The 21641-nt window shown below is 38.2% G+C and overlaps 1 non-coding gene across 1 annotated transcript; it reads right to left on the bottom strand.

The window, feature by feature from the left end:
• Window positions 1-19260: 19260 nt before the first annotated feature.
• LOC113772637 lies at window positions 19261-19367 on the bottom strand. Its single transcript, XR_003468604.1, has one exon. It is a non-coding gene; the product is annotated as a small nucleolar RNA R71 (small nucleolar RNA).
• Window positions 19368-21641: the final 2274 nt, after the last annotated feature.

Here is a 21641-nt window from a genome sequence, read left to right as displayed (position 1 = left end):
CCTAATTCTTAGTTAATATTAATCTTTACAATAGTAAAAAGGTAAAAGAAAGATTGTAAATTTAAGGGAAATTATTAGGGGGAAAAGAGATAAAAATGGAGAGATGAGATAATGGTAGCCCTAACTATGTAACGTGTCTGTAGTGGAGTAGTTAGTGGGGAAAAGTTGTAGGGTAGTTACTGCATATCACTATTTATCTAATAATCAAGGAGAAACATTATTTTACTTCCTTTTCTCTTCATCCTATTAGAACAAAAACTCTCTAAAGTTGTCAGAGAAGAAGAAAGCAACGTTGGTGTTAAACAAGCAGACATTAGTTAGGCAAGCCAATTTCAAAGTGCTCAAACCAGAAAGTTTCCAACAAAAACTAAAACTTTTCTTTCAAGTTTGTTAATTTAAAGTTTTATTTTGATGATTTTATCATACATGTATGAATATATACATATATATGTAGATGTTTATTGTGACAGCCCCACTTTCCCCTAAGGCGAACCAAAGGGGTTAGCGAACTGCCTGCCCAGCTCTCGCCAGGACTACGGTACAGTTACACGCGTTCGAATACGTTTCGGGAAAACAAAAGTGCGCTCGGACAAGCCATAAGTATCAAAATAGCAAAATAATAAAAAAAAATGAAATGGAAAACTGAATAGCGGCCTGGATAGTAGAATCCAAACATCAATTTAACATATACAACCATAGTGGCATGCCACAGACATTCATTAAGGAAGTACATATTCAGTTTGCCTATCAAAAAGAAATGAACCCGTTACACATTAAGGCTTCATTTCAAGAGCTATACAAAAGACATTTACAAGCTCAATTTGGCAAGTGACTATCCAATCCATTCTCAAAAGTAATTATATTCCTGTAAGGAAAACAAATAACACGGAATGAGCTAAAGCCCAGTGGTATACTACTACATAAGCAACCAAAGTCACATAAGGATGAACTTTCATTTAAAGTGCACAAATAAGCAGTAAAACAAAACGGAAAAGGATACGGTCGGCTCTCAAGAGCCCATTTCCACGCTTGCAATCTTGATCCAACCTCATTGACCCTCCGTCAATGAAAAGTAACCATCCGTAGACATCACTTACATCCAACCGTCCAACTATCATACCCCAACCGGGCCCGCACTCCATTCAGTCATTTTGGTAATACTCGAGTATACCGGAACCAAAGGTCTCATTACCATAAGATTCCACAGTACAGTCCCCGTGGCATGACAATTTTCACGACCAAGCCCTCGCCGGCTCGATCCAATTGACTACCAAACGGGGTTGAGCTCAGTGATACAGTAAAGCCATTGGACATTCGCCCAAATGATACCAAATCAGTTTCCATGAATGGAATTCAGTATTTCATATATCAAGTGCAGTAATTCAGTAATGCAAGCACTAGCCATGCATGGAATCACAAGGGGTGAGGGCAGTCAAGTACACCCTCACCTCAATCATTTCCAATAACCAATTAAGCCTTCAAGGCATCAATACACATAGCACAAAGCCACATTATAGCAAGTAAGTGAGTAGTATACTCACTAAGCAAGAAAGTGGTATTTGTGACAGCCCCACTTTCCCCTAAGGCGAACCAAAGGGGTCAGCGGACTGCCTGCCCAGCTCTCGCCAGGACTAACGGTGCAGTATAAAGCGATCTATCACGTTTTGAAACTTATAATGCGCGCAAACAAGGCAAAAGGGCAAAATAACCCAAAATAAAAGAAATGAAATCCAGAGTCGGTCATGAATAGTAACCGACCCGTCCGAAACCCAACCAAACATTGAAATACATATACAACATAACATTAACCATTTACAAGCCACAATGGCATTTAAAAGTGATACAAAAGTCACTACATATGTGGGTTGCCAAAACAAAAGTGAAAACGGCCCTAATGATACAGTTAGGGTCCCATTTTATATACAACACAAAAGAAGCATTCATCTAGTTCATTCGGCAACCATTTAACAAAATTCATTCCAAAAGGGGCACATTCCTGTAAGGAAAACAAAGAAACGGGGTGAGCTATATGCCCAGTGAGAATACAATCACCATAGCAGCTAAGATCACATAAGCATAACCGTTCAGTTCACGTATGCAAATAAGAAGTAAATCAAACCAGTGAAAGGATACGGACGGCTCTCAAGAGCCCATTTCCACGTTTACATTCTTGATCCAATCTCATTGACCCTCCGTCAATGTTTAAGAATACCCGACCGTAGACCTCACTTCACTCCATTCCTTCCACCAAACATACCCCAACCGGGCCCGCACTCCAATTCAGTAGCTTTTGGTAATACTCGAGTTTACCGGAACCAAGGGTCTCATTACCACAAGGTTCCCCAGTACAGTCCCCGTGGCAATTCAATCTTCACGACCAAGCCCTCGCCGGCTCGATCCAATTGACTACCAAACGGGGTTGAGCTCAGTAATGCAGTAAGGCCGTTGGACATCGTCCAAACGACATCAATTCAGTTTCCAGGAAATGGAATTCACCAACCAATATATCAAGTTCAGTAATGCAATAAAACGGTAGCCATTCAGTGACAATATCAAAAGAGGTGAGGGCGGTCAAGTACACCCTCACCTTAATCAATTCCAATATGCAAGTAAGCCTTCAAGGCATCACATAAACATTTAGAAAAGCCACATAGTAACCATTTAGTGAGTAGTATACTCACCAAGTGAGAAAGTGGTGTTTCATACACCGTGGTCACCAAGACGTCGTGAGCTATCGTCACGCCCTAGAATCACGCAACAAATGCAATGAGACTCGATAACGAGTCATATAGCAATGCTAAACACAACCCCAATAGGGTTTCATATGCATAAATGTGCATAATAGCAAACCAGAAATTAGAAAATGGCCTTAGTCTTGGCCCCAAATAGAAAACTGTTTTGCCCTTATTATGCGGTAATGGTGTAAAATTCTCTACGGTTATCGGATGGGGGTGTAAGACCCACCGTTTCGAAGCTATGAAACAGGGCTACAACAATGTAGAAGGTCACTCAATCCAGTTCCTAGCTTAACTAGGTCGAAAATGCCAAATACTATACCAGAATTACCAAAACAGGTTTGTAAAACACAGAAAACTGTAATCGGTATATCTCAGTCCATACAAGTCCAAATGCCGAAATTCCAAAGGCATAAGTTAGCTAAGTCATCCAGCTACATTTCATCAGAAGACACCAACTCCAAAATCCAAACCAATTCCAGTCAAAATAGCCAATTACTATCGCAGTTTTCGCATTCTGTCCAAAGCAGAACAGCTACAGTAATTTCGTCATAACTCATTCTACATTCATCCAAATACCCTGAAATTTTACAGGCACCTCAAACACATCAATACCTACAACTTTCATGTTTTGAGAAAAGTCTAATTCGGCCTCTAACCCAGTGATCTAAAACCGGACAGAATTGGGATTTTAAGAACCCTAACTTTTCAAATTTCCAACCAAATCCAAAATTGATTGCATTTGCCTATCCAATACACCTCATAGAGTCATTATCAACCATTACCATTCATCATACAAGGCCACAACATTCATTTCATATTAAACCAGAAAAATTCCCAATAAAATAAAAACTTCACCAAAACTCTTCAAATCAAGAAATAAATCATATAATCCTTCACTCATGCCACCATTAAGCATAATATAACCATCATTAGGTATAGGGGAGAGGTTGAAGCATCACTTACCAAGAAACAAGAGAGAGGAGGATGTTGGACACCTTAAACCTTCAAACAAGCTTCACTAAAGCACTCACTATCACTAAAAGGTAAGATTTTATGGAGCAAAAACTAAGTTAAACACTTGATTTGGTGGATTTGGACTTGTTAGAAGCTTGAATGTTGAAGAGTTTTGTCTTCCTTGGAGCTTGAGAGGGCCGGCTATGGTGGAGAGAAAAATGAGGAAATTTTAATGAATTTTGAAGATATTTAACCTTTGGTCAAAAAAGTCAAAATTTGGAATAGTATTTCTTAAGTCATATCCAATAGGGAAGTGACACTTGTCACTCTCATTAAATGCATTCCTATCTTTCTTTTCTCTCTCACATCAATCACTTCACACACTCTACTCATCACTTAACACCCGATAAATTTTAAACAGTATCCGAAACTTAACCTTATCGGCCGAATTTTTCCGAACTTTTCGCACTAGTGGGTCCCACGTCCACTATTTACTCTTAATTTTCTAAAAATTCACCAATGCTAGAAAAATCATCTTAAAACTATAATTGCTCATAAAATCCACCAGGAAATTATTTCTGAGCCAGAAAATGCAGAAAACATGCAATTAAGGGGAAATAAACCCTAGGAAAAATATTAGGGTTTTACGGGTTCTCACACTCTCTCCCCCTTAAAAGAATTTCGTCCTCGAAATTTCAACGCATATACATCCGGTCAAGATATCGCTCAGAAACCAATCAAGCATTAGAATTCAATCTAATCCAACTTGTATTCACCCGGTTCCATAAGTTTCCTCAGAGTCAGTCAAATACTAAGAATCATTCTAATCTCATTTATCGTATTTCCATGATCCAGTAAAGCATGGCTTATCAAATAATCACTTATCATATTCAAGTACTAAATATCATGCCAATCCAACTTATCAAATAGTCATGATCCAATAGGGAGTTAAACGCGTAACCAGATAAAATAGGCAAAAGGCTTGAAGTCGGACGTAAAGTCCCAGGTATTTGACAGAAATTCAGGATATAGCAAAGCTTTAGATCGAAAATTCATCATTGGTGGTGCTGGACAACACAACAAGCTAGCACAACGGCTACGCTTCACCAAAGAATTTCAGTTCAGTAAGTTGGCCCTGGTGGTGTTGGACAACACAACAAGCTAGCACAACGGCTATACTTCACCAAATGCCTCAGTTCAAGTATGTCCCTGGCGGTGCTGGACAACACAACAGGCAATGCCCCACCAGAGAGGTTCAGTTCAACCGCCACAGAAGAGTAGTAGCCGGTTTACAATTACACCAGTACGAATAAGTTCAAGAGTAGGGTCAAAGTAGAGCCAAATACTTCCGGTTCACGGTGCATGAGCACGAATAAGAGCATAAGTTCAAGTTCAAGTACAAGTTCAAGTTCAACTTCAAGGATCATGAGTACGAGTAAGAACACACTGGCCTAACCTCTGTCCAGCAATTCACATTCTTAAACAGTCACAAATTCAAGTCCACATTAGATATGTAAGGCCACACTAGCCTAAACAGGTTCAAGTCTCAAGTAAGCTCAGTCTAATCGGTTTCAGGCAGTTCAAGTTCTCTTACCAACCCAATGCAATACTTTCGGAGTTCAAACTTCCTAAGATTGAAATATTGGCACAGAACCAATCATAACATATGTTACGCACAAGAAAATCTCACCAAGTTTCCGACTAGGTTAAACCATTATCCCTTGGTAAATCTAACCTTCTGGTTTATTCTCAATTCATATTTAGCACTGGGGACCCATTAAATTATATGAAACTGTCCATCAATTTGTCTCACAAGTACAGGATTGTCTAAGCCCTCGGCCACGGTCCCCTTTTCTCATTCCTGCTGCTCTACTTAATAGAAGTCTATAAGCACAGGAAAAACATAGGAAAAGCATCATTAGGCATAAAGAGCTTAATGCATATACAAAGTCCACAAATGTTTATAAGCAGGACATGATTCTTTACAGGTATCAAAAATTATAGCACGGATTAAAAGTCACAAAATAAGGCCAATACGTTATATATTGCATATAGGCAATTAAGTGCCACAAAATATAGTAATATATACAAGCAGGATACAAAAGGCCTCACAGCGTGCACCACCCTTCCTAGGGCTATAGCTAAACCAAAAATCCAATCAATCCATAACACAAGCTGGAACCAAGATTATCCATTCGAAGTTCAAAATCTTTCATAAACAAGCCACCAGTCAAAACACCATCATCTCCAAAATCAACCAGTCTTAGGGTTTTGTAATTAAAGTTTCAAGCTCCAAGTTCAAATCCAAGAAACAAATACAACTTGCTAACTTACATGTCAAATGGAAACCAAGTCAAATAGGCTCACTAACTTCGTACTCTTGAATACAATCATTCTATATCTCAAAGTCCCTCAGTCCGTACACTTAAAGATAAGCTTACCCTTCTAGAAAGTCAAGAATTTGAAACCATAAGTAAAATATATAAAGTAATCCGAAACTTATCAAGTTCAGGATTTTCATTATAATTACAATAGCTCACCATCCTTTCGAAAACTCAAGATATATTTGTTTTCATGTAAAGCATAGAAAAATTCAAGTGCAAAAAGATACAATCAAGGGGAAAACTTAGTTTATAAACTTTTAACCTTAACCACCCATCATATACAAAATTCAACAACTCATCAGTTATTCACAAATTTTCAACTTTGAACTTCAAGTCAAATTCACATTTTGACTAAAATCGGCAAATTACACATACTTAAAACGTATATATCTTATTTCCAATCATCGCTTGCAAATAAAACTAGTACCTCCTAGTTTTTCTTTAAAATGCCAAAGCATAATTTCTTTAGAAGGTATGTGGGCGGAAAATGCATTTTACTCCTTTGGTACCTTTTATCTCAGTTCAAAATCATTACACATAAAACTTGACTATCACATCTCACCTTTTATCCATGACCATGGCCAGTACTAGGAATCACCTCAATTCCTTCCACAAATTCGTCCAATCTTTCACTAGTCATCTAATTCCTCAATTTTTTTCCTACAAGTCCCAAATAAGGAATTTTCAAACAATCAATTTCTTTGTCCCACTAGGATACAATAGCTCCTCGTTCACATAATATTCAAATTAATCTCACAGTCAGGCCTCCTAAACTTCAAACTTAGGATACACTACAGAGATCTGAAGCCTAAGCTCTGATACCACCTGTGACAGCCCCACTTTCCCCTAAGGCGAACCAAAGGGGTCAGCGGACTGCCTGCCCAGCTCTCGCCAGGACTAACGGTGCAGTATAAAGCGATCTATCACGTTTTGAAACTTATAATGCGCGCAAACAAGGCAAAAGGGCAAAATAACCCAAAATAAAAGAAATGAAATCCAGAGTCGGTCATGAATAGTAACCGACCCGTCCGAAACCCAACCAAACATTGAAATACATATACAACATAACATTAACCATTTACAAGCCACAATGGCATTTAAAAGTGATACAAAAGTCACTACATATGTGGGTTGCCAAAACAAAAGTGAAAACGGCCCTAATGATACAGTTAGGGTCCCATTTTATATACAACACAAAAGAAGCATTCATCTAGTTCATTCGGCAACCATTTAACAAAATTCATTCCAAAAGGGGCACATTCCTGTAAGGAAAACAAAGAAACGGGGTGAGCTATATGCCCAGTGAGAATACAATCACCATAGCAGCTAAGATCACATAAGCATAACCGTTCAGTTCACGTATGCAAATAAGAAGTAAATCAAACCAGTGAAAGGATACGGACGGCTCTCAAGAGCCCATTTCCACGTTTACATTCTTGATCCAATCTCATTGACCCTCCGTCAATGTTTAAGAATACCCGACCGTAGACCTCACTTCACTCCATTCCTTCCACCAAACATACCCCAACCGGGCCCGCACTCCAATTCAGTAGCTTTTGGTAATACTCGAGTTTACCGGAACCAAGGGTCTCATTACCACAAGGTTCCCCAGTACAGTCCCCGTGGCAATTCAATCTTCACGACCAAGCCCTCGCCGGCTCGATCCAATTGACTACCAAATGGGGTTGAGCTCAGTAATGCAGTAAGGCCGTTGGACATCGTCCAAACGACATCAATTCAGTTTCCAGGAAATGGAATTCACCAACCAATATATCAAGTTCAGTAATGCAATAAAACGGTAGCCATTCAGTGACAATATCAAAAGAGGTGAGGGCGGTCAAGTACACCCTCACCTTAATCAATTCCAATATGCAAGTAAGCCTTCAAGGCATCACATAAACATTTAGCAAAGCCACGTAGTAACCATTTAGTGAGTAGTATACTCACCAAGTGAGAAAGTGGTGTTTCATACACCGTGGTCACCAAGACGTCGTGAGCTATCGTCACGCCCTAGAATCACGCAACAAATGCAATGAGACTCGATAACGAGTCATATAGCAATGCTAAACACAACCCCAATAGGGTTTCATATGCATAAATGTGCATAATAGCAAACCAGAAATTAGAAAATGGCCTTAGTCTTGGCCCCAAATAGAAAACTGTTTTGCCCTTATTATGCGGTAATGGTGTAAAATTCTCTACGGTTATCGGATGGGGGTGTAAGACCCACCGTTTCGAAGCTATGAAACAGGGCTACAACAATGTAGAAGGTCACTCAATCCAGTTCCTAGCTTAACTAGGTCGAAAATGCCAAATACTATACCAGAATTACCAAAACAGGTTTGTAAAACACAGAAAACTGTAATCGGTATATCTCAGTCCATACAAGTCCAAATGCCGAAATTCCAAAGGCATAAGTTAGCTAAGTCATCCAGCTACATTTCATCAGAAGACACCAACTCCAAAATCCAAACCAATTCCAGTCAAAATAGCCAATTACTATCGCAGTTTTCGCATTCTGTCCAAAGCAGAACAGCTACAGTAATTTCGTCATAACTCATTCTACATTCATCCAAATACCCTGAAATTTTACAGGCACCTCAAACACATCAATACCTACAACTTTCATGTTTTGAGAAAAGTCTAATTCGGCCTCTAACCCAGTGATCTAAAACCGGACAGAATTGGGATTTTAAGAACCCTAACTTTTCAAATTTCCAACCAAATCCAAAATTGATTGCATTTGCCTATCCAATACACCTCATAGAGTCATTATCAACCATTACCATTCATCATACAAGGCCACAACATTCATTTCATATTAAACCAGAAAAATTCCCAATAAAATAAAAACTTCACCAAAACTCTTCAAATCAAGAAATAAATCATATAATCCTTCACTCATGCCACCATTAAGCATAATATAACCATCATTAGGTATAGGGGAGAGGTTGAAGCATCACTTACCAAGAAACAAGAGAGAGGAGGATGTTGGACACCTTAAAACTTCAAACAAGCTTCACTAAAGCACTCACAATCACTAAAAGGTAAGATTTTATGGAGCAAAAACTAAGTTAAACACTTGATTTGGTGGATTTGGACTTGTTAGAAGCTTGAATGTTGAAGAGTTTTGTCTTCTTTGGAGCTTGAGAGGGCCGGCTATGGTGGAGAGAAAAATGAGGAAATTTTAATGAATTTTGAAGATATTTAACCTTTGGTCAAAAAAGTCAAAATTTGGAATAGTATTTCTTAAGTCATATCCAATAGGGAAGTGACACTTGTCACTCTCATTAAATGCATTTCTATCTTTCTTTTCTCTCTCACATCAATCACTTCACACACTCTACTCATCACTTAACACCCGATAAATTTTAAACAGTATCCGAAACTTAACCTTATCGGCCGAATTTTTTCGAACTTTTCGCACTAGTGGGTCCCACGTCCACTATTTACTCTTAATTTTCTAAAAATTCACCAATGCTAGAAAAATCATCTTAAAACTATAATTGCTCATAAAATCCACCAGGAAATTATTTCTGAGCCAGAAAATGCAGAAAACATGCAATTAAGGGGAAATAAACCCTAGGAAAAATATTAGGATTTTACGGGTTCTCACAGTATTTCATGCACCACGATCACCAAGACGTCGTGAGCTATCGTCACGCCCTAGAACATGTAAACAAATACCATAAGACTCGATAACGAGTCATAAAGTTAAACCAATTATCGCCCAATAGGGTTTCATGCATGGAAATTCAAGTGTTAAATACTTAACCTTTACTCAAGTCGAGAATATAGTTTTCTAAATCTCGAGTAAAATTTCGGGCAGCATGCCCTTTGTTTTTACCAAATTTTCCAGCCATAAGGCTTCATTAGTTTTCTTCAATCACAACCCAACAACACACATATAAGCATTTCATGTCAAGAGCCGTTCCATCGGCTCACAATATCATAAACAAGAAACCATACCGAGCCATAAACAACACCAATTCACAACCCCAATAGGGTTTTATAAACATATACAAGCATGAAAGCAAACCAGAAATTAAGAAAGGCTTTAATATAGGCCTTGATAAGAAAACCGGTTTTAACGTCATAATGCGGTAATGGCACAACTCTCACTACAATTATCGGTTGGGGGTGTAAGACCCACCGTTTCGAAGCTATGAAACAGGGCTACAACAATGTAGAAGGCCATTCAGTCCAGATCCTAGCACAACTAGGTCAAATATGCCAAAAACTATACCAGAATTCCCAAAACAGGTTTGCAAAACGCAGAAAACTGTAATACGTCAATCTCAGCCTACACAGGTCCAAATTCCGAAATTCCAAAGGCATATGTTAGCTAAGACATCCAGCTACATTTCATCAGAAGACACCAACTTCAAAAACCAAACCAATTCCAGTCAAAACAGGCAATTACTATCGCAGTTCCGCACATTCTGTTCACCAAAAACAGCAACAGTAAAAACGGCATAACTCTCTCTATACTACTCCAAATTCCCTGAAATGTTGCAGGCACACTAAACTCATCAATACCTACAACTTTCATGTTTTGAGCAAAGTCCAATTCGGCCTCTAGCTATGACCTAAAATTTCGGACAGAATAGGGGTTCAAGAACCCTAACTTTGCACAATTCCATTCAAATCCAAAATTGATTGCATTTAACCACAATTCACACTCACTAGAGTCATTGCCAACCATTACAATTCATCATACAAGCCCCCAACATCAAGATCATATTAAACCAGAAAAATTCCCAAAAAAATAAAAACTTCACCAAAACTCTTCAAATCAAGAAATAAATCATATATTCCTTCACTCATGCCACCATTAAGCATAATATAACCATCATTAGGTTTAGGGGAGAGGTTGTAGCATCACTTACCAAGAAACAAGGGAAAGAGAGATTGTGGACACCTTTGCTCTTCAAAACAACTTCACTACAACCCTTAATAGCACTAGAAGATAGAATTTTATGGAGTGGAATCTTGTTTATTTGGTTGATTTAGATGATTTGCTAGTAGAAAGCTTGAAGATTGAAGAGTTCTTCTTCTTGCAAAAGAGTGAGAGAGAGCCGGCCAAGGAGAAAGAAAAATGAGGAAATTTTGTGAATTTTTTTGATATTTAATCCTTTGGTCAAAAAGTCAAGAAAGTGAATAGTAATTCTTAAAGTCCACCCAATAGGAAAGTGACACTTGTCACCTCCATTAATGCCTTCTTATCTTTCTTTTCCCTTTCACATCAATCACTTCACACACACTACTTAACTCTTAACACCCGATAAATTTTTCACAGTATCCGAAACTTAACCTTATTGGCCGAATTTTTCCGAACTATTCGCCCTAGTGGGTCCCACGTCCACTATTTACTCTTAATTTTCTGAAAACTCTCCAATACTAGAAAACTCATCTTAAAACTATAATTACTCATAAAATTCTCCAGGAAAATATTCCTAAGCCAGAAAATGCAGAAAACATGCAATTAAGGGGAAATAAACCCTAGGAAAAATATTAGGGTTTTACGGGTTCTCACACTCTCCCCCCCTTAAAAGAATTTCGTCCTCGAAATTCCTTATCATTGACTAATCCGGGATTAAATTGAGCAGTATACTTAGCTAACAGATCTGTACCCATTCACTGGCCAGGTTCAGTAAATTCTTACCTTCCACGTCCTCTAATGGGTCAAAGACTTGATGTTGTTCTAAGGAGTACACCCGAGAGGACACTTTTGATCCATCCTTGTCTCCCTTCAACTGGTCAGGGTGGGTTGTAGCTGGTGGCAGAGTCCCTTCCCGCTCGCGCAGGCGAGCTGGACAGTTAGCAATTTGGTGTTCGGCACTCCCACAGAGCAAGCATTTTCCTCCTTTCCTCCAGCAATTGTCCTCCGAGTGGTTTAGTTTCCCGCAATACCCGCAGGGTCCACGTGCTGCAGAAGCTAAGCCTCCTCTTGACGGCCTCTCTGGTGACACTCCCGACATCCTCACTCCTCCCGTTCCTCGTCCAAACTTGGGAGGGGTACTTTCATCCTCCTGCCCTGAACTACTTCCAGGAAATCCTCTCTTTTTTGTCTGGAAATTTTTCACCTGGAGCCTAGCATTCTCTACTCGTTGGGCTTTTTCCATTACCTCGCTAAACGTGGTGATTTGAGCCGCCGCGAGGTCTTTCTGGATCTCAACGTTCAAACCCTGAATGAAGCGCCTGACCCGTCTTTGCTCAGTCATGATTAGCTCAGGCGCGAATTTGGACAGGCGGGTAAATTGACTCTCGTACTCCGCCACAGTCTGAGCCCCTTGCCGGAGCCGGATAAACTCGTCCTCCTTCCTCTCCTGGACTAGAGGAGGGAAAAACTTGGCATTAAATTCCCGGATGAAGTTCACCCACGTCCTCGGTGTCTGCTCCCGTTCCCATTTCTGCCTAATTACGTTCCACCAGGAACGGGCTGCCCCCTCAAGCTGGAACACGGCAAATGTCACCTGCCGTTCGTCAGAGTAGTGTAAGGCTGCAAATATGTCAACCATCTTTTCAAGCCACCTCTCGGCAACGTCCGGGTCGGGTTCCCCAACAAACTTTGGCGGAGCGAACTTTTGGAATCGTTCGAGAGCTCTATCTTCGCCCTCGACATGATGGCCAGGGTTTCCGGGGTTTCCAGGGTTAGGGTTTGGGTTCTGAGCTTGTTGCTGCACTACTTGTGCAAGCAGGTTTGTCATTTGCTGCATAGCAGCAGCTATCTGGGCATTAGGGTCAGCTTGGGGTTCAGGATCAGGTCCAGTCGAGGTTTCCCCCGCACCCCTAACCGGTGTGGGTTGTCTAGCACCGCGCCCACGTCCCCGACCACTCCGAGTACCTTCCATAAGTTTCACTCGGTCTAGGCAAAAGTACTAAACCAAAGTCGTAATAAGGCAAGTAAGTAATACGCCAAACTGTCACAAAAACACATATTGATACAGTGCAAACATGATCACTAACATATATACACAAACCAAACAAGATCAAGCCACACACATATATACAATCAGTCGAGTCATGTACAGGCAAGTCAGAAAAACATAGACGATTCTCCGAGGAATGACCTTACTAGATCACCAAATCCTTTCTAACCTAGGCCCTCATATCTTTCGTATCCGGGCGCAAGAATCCCATCTAAGATAATTCACAACTCGAGCCGGCCGGTCCCAAGAGTAAACCATCCTTATTAAAGATTCCTACCCGACATACATACCTAGCTTCCTCAAATCCCATGAAAATGATTCGTACACTTATCACATGCTCGGTTCATAACTTATGCTCAAACGAGCACTTAGACATATTCATGAAATTCGGACCACAACACCACTTGGCCCAGTCTCACTCCGCGCAGAGACCACGCGACCTGGCTCTGATACCAATTGTGACAGCCCCACTTTCCCCTAAGGCGAACCAAAGGGGTTAGCGAACTGCCTGCCCAGCTCTCGCCAGGACTACGGTACAGTTACACGCGTTCGAATACGTTTCGGGAAAACAAAAGTGCGCTCGGACAAGCCATAAGTATCAAAATAGCAAAATAATAAAAAAAAATGAAATGGAAAACTGAATAGCGGCCTGGATAGTAGAATCCAAACATCAATTTAACATATACAACCATAGTGGCATGCCACAGACATTCATTAAGGAAGTACATATTCAGTTTGCCTATCAAAAAGAAATGAACCCGTTACACATTAAGGCTTCATTTCAAGAGCTATACAAAAGACATTTACAAGCTCAATTTGGCAAGTGACTATCCAATCCATTCTCAAAAGTAATTATATTCCTGTAAGGAAAACAAATAACACGGAATGAGCTAAAGCCCAGTGGTATACTACTACATAAGCAACCAAAGTCACATAAGGATGAACTTTCATTTAAAGTGCACAAATAAGCAGTAAAACAAAACGGAAAAGGATACGGTCGGCTCTCAAGAGCCCATTTCCACGCTTGCAATCTTGATCCAACCTCATTGACCCTCCGTCAATGAAAAGTAACCATCCGTAGACATCACTTACATCCAACCGTCCAACTATCATACCCCAACCGGGCCCGCACTCCATTCAGTCATTTTGGTAATACTCGAGTATACCGGAACCAAAGGTCTCATTACCATAAGATTCCACAGTACAGTCCCCGTGGCATGACAATTTTCACGACCAAGCCCTCGCCGGCTCGATCCAATTGACTACCAAACGGGGTTGAGTTCAGTGATACAGTAAAGCCATTGGACATTCGCCCAAATGATACCAAATCAGTTTCCATGAAGGGAATTCAGTATTTCATATATCAAGTGCAGTAATTCAGTAATGCAAGCACTAGCCATGCATGGAATCACAAGGGGTGAGGGCGGTCAAGTACACCCTCACCTCAATCATTTCCAATAACCAATTAAGCCTTCAAGGCATCAATACACATAGCACAAAGCCACATTATAGCAAGTAAGTGAGTAGTATACTCACTAAGCAAGAAAGTGGTATTTCATGCACCACGATCACCAAGACGTCGTGAGCTATCGTCACGCCCTAGAACATGTAAACAAATACCATAAGACTCGATAACGAGTCATAAAGTCAAACCAATTATCGCCCAATAGGGTTTCATGCATGGAAATTCAAGTGTTAAATACTTAACCTTTACTCAAGTCGAGAATATAGTTTTCTAAATCTCGAGTAAAATTTCGGGCAGCATGCCCTTTGTTTTTACCAAATTTTCCAGCCATAAGGCTTCATTAGTTTTCTTCAATCACAACCCAACAACACACATATAAGCATTTCATGTCAAGAGCCGTTCCATCGGCTCACAATATCATAAACAAGAAACCATACCGAGCCATAAACAACACCAATTCACAACCCCAATAGGGTTTTATAAACATATACAAGCATGAAAGCAAACCAGAAATTAAGAAAGGCTTTAATATAGGCCTTGATAAGAAAACCGGTTTTAACGTCATAATGCGGTAATGGCACAACTCTCACTACAATTATCGGTTGGGGGTGTAAGACCCACCGTTTCGAAGCTATGAAACAGGGATACAACAATGTAGAAGGCCACTCAGTCCAGATCCTAGCACAACTAGGTCAAATATGCCAAAAACTATACCAGAATTCCCAAAACAGGTTTGCAAAACGCAGAAAACTGTAATACGTCAATCTCAGCCTACACAGGTCCAAATTCCGAAATTCCAAAGGCATATGTTAGCTAAGACATCCAGCTACATTTCATCAGAAGACACCAACTTCAAAAACCAAACCAATTCCAGTCAAAACAGGCAATTACTATCGCAGTTCCGCACATTCTGTTCACCAAAAACAGCAACAGTAAAAACGGCATAACTCTCTCTATACTACTCCAAATTCCCTGAAATGTTGCAGGCACACTAAACTCATCAATACCTACAACTTTCATGTTTTGAGCAAAGTCCAATTCGGCCTCTAGCTATGACCTAAAATTTCGGACAGAATAGGGGTTCAAGAACCCTAACTTTGCACAATTCCATTCAAATCCAAAATTGATTGCATTTAACCACAATTCACACTCACTAGAGTCATTGCCAACCATTACAATTCATCATACAAGCCCCCAACATCAAGATCATATTAAACCAGAAAAATTCCCAAAAAAATAAAAACTTCACCAAAACTCTTCAAATCAAGAAATAAATCATATATTCCTTCACTCATGCCACCATTAAGCATAATATAACCATCATTAGGTTTAGGGGAGAGGTTGTAGCATCACTTACCAAGAAACAAGGGAAAGAGAGATTGTGGACACCTTTGCTCTTCAAAACAACTTCACTACAACCCTTACTAGCACTAGAAGATAGAATTTTATGGAGTGGAATCTTGTTTATTTGGTTGATTTAGATGATTTGCTAGTAGAAAGCTTGAAGATTGAAGAGTTCTTCTTCTTGCAAAAGAGTGAGAGAGAGCCGGCCAAGGAGAAAGAAAAATGAGGAAATTTTGTGAATTTTTTTGATATTTAATCCTTTGGTCAAAAAGTCAAGAAAGTGAATAGTAATTCTTAAAGTCCACCCAATAGGAAAGTGACACTTGTCACCTCCATTAATGCCTTCTTATCTTTCTTTTCCCTTTCACATCAATCACTTCACACACACTACTTAACTCTTAACACCCGATAAATTTTTCACAGTATCCGAAACTTAACCTTATTGGCCGAATTTTTCCGAACTATTCGCCCTAGTGGGTCCCACGTCCACTATTTACTCTTAATTTTCTGAAAACTCTCCAATACTAGAAAACTCATCTTAAAACTATAATTACTCATAAAATTCTCCAGGAAAATATTCCTAAGCCAGAAAATGCAGAAAACATGCAATTAAGGGGAAATAAACCCTAGGAAAAATATTAGGGTTTTACGGGTTCTCACATTTATTTGTTGTCATGAAAAAGGAGGGTTTGTCAACCTGATTAGTTTTTATTTTACCTATTTTTAGTTAGGTTTAAGGTTAAATTTTTAGTGTGTTTTAAGTTAAAATGGAAAAATTGAATTCCTTTATATGTTACTTTTCATACAAGTAATGTTTCATAACAAAAAAATGCAAAAGTGTGGGTTAATATGCAAAATTGTGTTCTTTTGTAGGTTTTGGTATTATAGGAAGAGATTCAAGTCAAAAGAAGTTTCACAACTTTGACACACTTTGGTATTTTTGCTATATATTGAGTTACAAGTATCGGATTGAGGTTATTCTTGAATCATTTTGAAGCTAAAATATAGCTCTACAATTTATATGAGATAGAAAAATCCAGTTCATTGCGTTCTCTGGTCATAAAGTCAAACTACAGTAAAAAATATTTATTTCAAAAGCTGAAATAGAGCATTTATCATCTAAGGGTATTTTGGTCATTTTCCAGACTATAGAGATCCAAAAAGATAATTATTGATGCATTGGAAAGCTAACTCAAGGAACTACAATTTGCGTGTTTTGTGCAAGAGCTAATTTGACCTCCATCACCAAGAAACTTGCAGTTGGAGTTGGACCAAAAACAAAGCAAAGTTGAGTTTTGAAATGAATGTACAGAACTAAAGACAAAGAGGATCCACGAGGCAAATCCATGAGGCACACACCTTGCGGATCCATCTCACGGATCCCTGAAGTCAAGCTGCAACTTGCACTCTATTCACATAAACTTTTTGACCAATTCCTCTGCAAGAAAAATGGCTGGAACCAGCTAAATTTGAGTTGGAGAAGGGAAAAGCAACTTTGTGACTACATTATGAGAACATCTTCTCATCCAAACATTTATAAATACCTCTTGAATCTCATTCATTTGAGCATCATGTGAGCAAGAGATAGCACCATGTAATGTGAAGTAGAGTAAAGTAAAAGTAGAAATAGAAGAAGTTTTAGCTCTGCTTTCATATTGTGAGTTTCAAAGTTAGTTTAAGAACTTTGATAGAAAGGTGAAAACACTCTTATATCAAGGTTATTTGAGAGATCAACTTGTGAAGGAATTCAAGGATTCAGTCTTCAAGAAATTGAAAAAGAATTCTTCTTCCCAACTTTGTCTCTTGTTCTTATTTGTCATTATTTGTTCCAAGTTTGTTTCATGCTTAGATGTTTTTAATATGATATCTAGCTAAACTTTTTCATATCCTAGGGTGAAGACGAACTTGTTATAGTTTCGATTTGAAATAGTTAGAGAATGATTATGCTTTTTCATGATTTGTTAGTTTGAGAACTTATGCTTATGCTTTATAGTTGTTTAGCCACCAATTATGAATGATTTGATAAAGTTGAGCAATGAAAGTTGCCTTCTAATAGATCTAAGTTCTTAAACATTATCTTTATTCTCATGAAAGAAGTGAATAATGGTTGGTTGGATTCATATAATAACTTCCTTGCACTTATTTAACTTGTTCTCTATGAAAATAGGTGAAGGATGATTCAAGGAGTTAAAGGAACCAGCGAAAGCAATTTTTAGAGGAATTAGCCAAGGCAATTTCTTTTAAAATTTCCCATTGGCGAAAGCAAGGACATCCATTTGGAAGTTATTCCTTGCTAATTCATGGAAGCATAAGCATAATCACCTTAACTAATTTCTAAACTTGACATAACAAGGGATTCTAGTCCTTGGGATTCTCTCACCTCATCTTTAAGCAATTCTAATTTAACTTGTCTTTACTTTCATTTACTTTCTTACAATCTACCGCCTAGATGGTTGGTTTTACACCTAATGGCCGGTTTATATTTATTGTTTTTTTCTATATAGCCGGTTGTATAGCCTAACTAACTTCTAACTTTTATGGCAAGTTGTACCACCTAAACTAACATCTTTCATGGCGGTTTTACCGCCTAATTAACTTTCTTTGCTTTTACTTCCTTAAACTTTGGTTATCTAGATAATAAAGCAAGTGATTAAACTCTCAACTGAATGCCAAACTCTAAGTCCCTGTGGAATCGATACCTATTATCCCTATACTCAAGAAACGAACCGTATACTTGCGGAAACAGGGGAATAAGGTTTTAAAATTTGTAGTGTCGTAAAAAGCCCTATCAAGTTTTTGGCACCGTTGTCGGGGACTTAGACTTAGGTGCAACACTAGAGTTAAAGCAAGCTTTATTAAGCTAGACTTTGTTACTTTATCTTTATTTTTGCTAATCTTATATTCTCTATCTTCTAGTTCTTCATTTTGGTTATTTCTAGGTACTAAATTCTTCACCAAAGGCACAGTTTGCCTTCAAAGAATTAAACACAATGAGAAGAGGAAGAAGACGTGCCCAACAACAGCAAATTGAGGTGGAAAGTATAGGTGAAACTATCGTCGAAATGGAGGAGCAAAGGCCAAGATCTTTGAGGGATTATGCCTTGCCAAATGAATTGGAAGCGCAAACTAGTATTGCAAGGCTAGCAATTAATGCAAACAACTTTGAGAGCAAGCCCTCTCTCATCCAAATGGTTTAACAAAGTCAATTTGGAGAAAATGCAACGGAGGATCCTAACACTCATCTAGCTAACTTCATGAATTTATGTGGTACAGTCAAAATAAATGGAGTAAGTGATGATGCAATTAAGTTAAGGTTATTTTCTTTTTCATTTTGTGATAAAGCAAAGGTATGGTTTAATTCTTATCCACCTAATACTTTCATTTCTTGGGGTGAGTTGACAAAAGCATTCTTAAATAAATATTTTTCTCCCGAAAAAACGGCAAAACTTCGCATGGATATTACAAGTTTCACTCAACATGAAGGCGAGTTATAATATGAAGCTTGGGAGAAATTTAAGGATCTTTAAAGAAGATGTCCCCGCCATGGTCTCCCTGATTGGTTGTTCGTTCAAACCTTCTATAATGGACTCAACTACCCAACCAAAATCAACATAGATGCCACCGCTGGTGAAACTTTAATGGGAAAATCAACCAAGGATGCTCAAGCGTTGATAGGGGAAATGGCCTTTAACAATTATCAATGGGCAAATGAAAGAGGTAACTCAACAAGAGTGGTCGGTATGTATGAAATTGAGACTCTCAAATTTTTAAGTCCTAACTTAGAAAACATGTTTAATTCTTGAATGGATAATGTTGAGAGATTGCCAAGTAAACAAGGGGGAAGTGGTTCAAATTCTCATGTAAGTGTTGCTTATTGTTCGACATGTGGTGGTAATCATGATAGTGCTAATTGTTTTCATATGGAGCAAGTTCATAATGTTAACAACTACAATTGACCACCTCAAAAAATAATCTTTTTTCAAACACTTACAATCCCGGTTGGAAGAATCATCCTAATTTAGGGTAGAGACGCCAATCAAATGCACAAAAACTATCAGTCCACCCGATTTTTAAACAAAGCCACTTGAGTCACATTTTTTAACTTTAGAGGCTAATTTTGAAAAATATTTTCATGAAACAAGAGAAAGATTTGATGATGTTAAAATGAACATGAATAATATGATGACCATGATTAAGGATATGCAACACCAGTTAGATACTATTGCTAATTCCAATATTTGAGGCAACTGGGTGAATTTCAAGTAAATTGAGGTGAATCATAGAGAACATGTGAATGCAATCACTCTTAGGAGTGATAAATAGTTAGAGGATAATCACCTTGTTAAAAAAGGAAGAAATGATGAAAATGGGGGTAAAATTGAATGAGAAGATAATAAGGATCATGTTTTAAATGAATTTGATATGCTTTCTTCTTATACTTCTCATAAGAATGTTACTAACTCTGTTTCTTTTCCCAACAAGTTGAAGCAAAGCAATAAGGAGAAGGAATTTGCGAAATTTGCTAAAATGTTTAAGAAAATCAGAAATAATATTGATTTTGTTGATGCTATCTTACAAATGTCCTCTTATGCCAAATTTTTGAAGGATATTATGCCAAGAAAGAGGAAAATTGAAGATCATGAGACAATAGCATTAACTGAGGAATGCTCGATATGTGTTCGAAACAAGCTTCCAACTAAATTTAAAGATCCAGGGAGTTTCACTATATCTTGTACCATTGGACATTTGAATTTCACTAATGGTCTATGTAATTTAGGTGCAAATGTATCATTGATGCCACTTTCCATTGCAACGAAAAGTTATTTGAGGAAAATGAAGGATATAAATGTTACTCTTCAATTGGGAGATAGGTCCATAAAGCATCTAGTTGGTATAATTGAAAATGTCATCATTAAGGTGAAATCATTCTTCATACCAGTTGACTTTAATGTATTTGATATGGAAGAAGACATGCATATACCTATTATTTTAGGTAGGCCTTTTTTAGCCACCGCCGGAACTTTAATTGATGTTCAAGAAGGTAAGTTGACCTTTAGAGTTAATGGTGAAGAATTAACGTTTAATCTTAATGAAAGTAAGGATCTTGATTAATGGCATGGAAAACTTTTAAACCAAAGGAGGTTAATGTTATACAAGAGTTGTATAAAGAAGGTTATCATGTTGAAACTCTTGATTCTCATGCTTATAATATGTCTAATATGAAGAATAAAGGAAAAGAGATCCTTAATCCTAAAGTTCAAGTGGATAAAGACAAGAAATCAAATAGACTTTGGGATTGTTTAAAATGTTTCTCAAAAAATCCTCATATTTATTGTGATCATACTAACTCTTCCTTTTTTGATGATAAGGATGACTTGGAGATAGGGCAAACTCAAAATTTGGCGAATGGAAAGAGAGGTTTTAATCCTTGGGAAGGAACTAGTTCCTTTTCCCCTCCAAAATAATCTTCAAGAAGAAACATTTTTGAGTCGAGCCAACGACTATAAACAAAAGTGCTAATTGGGAGCTAACCCAATGTTTTAAGTCATTTCTTTTGTTTCAGTGTGTTTTCATGTTTATTAGAAGTATTAAGTTGTGTTTGTTATGTCTCTTTTGTAGGTTTCAAAAGTTAAGGCAAAAGTTACCTTTTGAAGGTTGGCGAGGAACAAGAAAAATGAAGAACTTAACCCCTCATTTTGCATTTTAGATGTTTTTGATTCATTATGAAGGGTTAGATTGCATATTTAGATCATTTGAAACTTGTTTGAGACATTACATTTTACAAAAAAATGATTGGAATCATGTTTCTGGAGAAATTGGAAAT

This window comes from Coffea eugenioides, chromosome 5, assembly GCF_003713205.1.
Source record: "Coffea eugenioides isolate CCC68of chromosome 5, Ceug_1.0, whole genome shotgun sequence".
NCBI classification, from domain to species: Eukaryota; Viridiplantae; Streptophyta; class Magnoliopsida; order Gentianales; family Rubiaceae; genus Coffea; species Coffea eugenioides.
The sequence above is the reverse complement of the archived record's forward strand: the minus strand, read 5'-3'. Positions and strand labels throughout refer to the sequence as shown.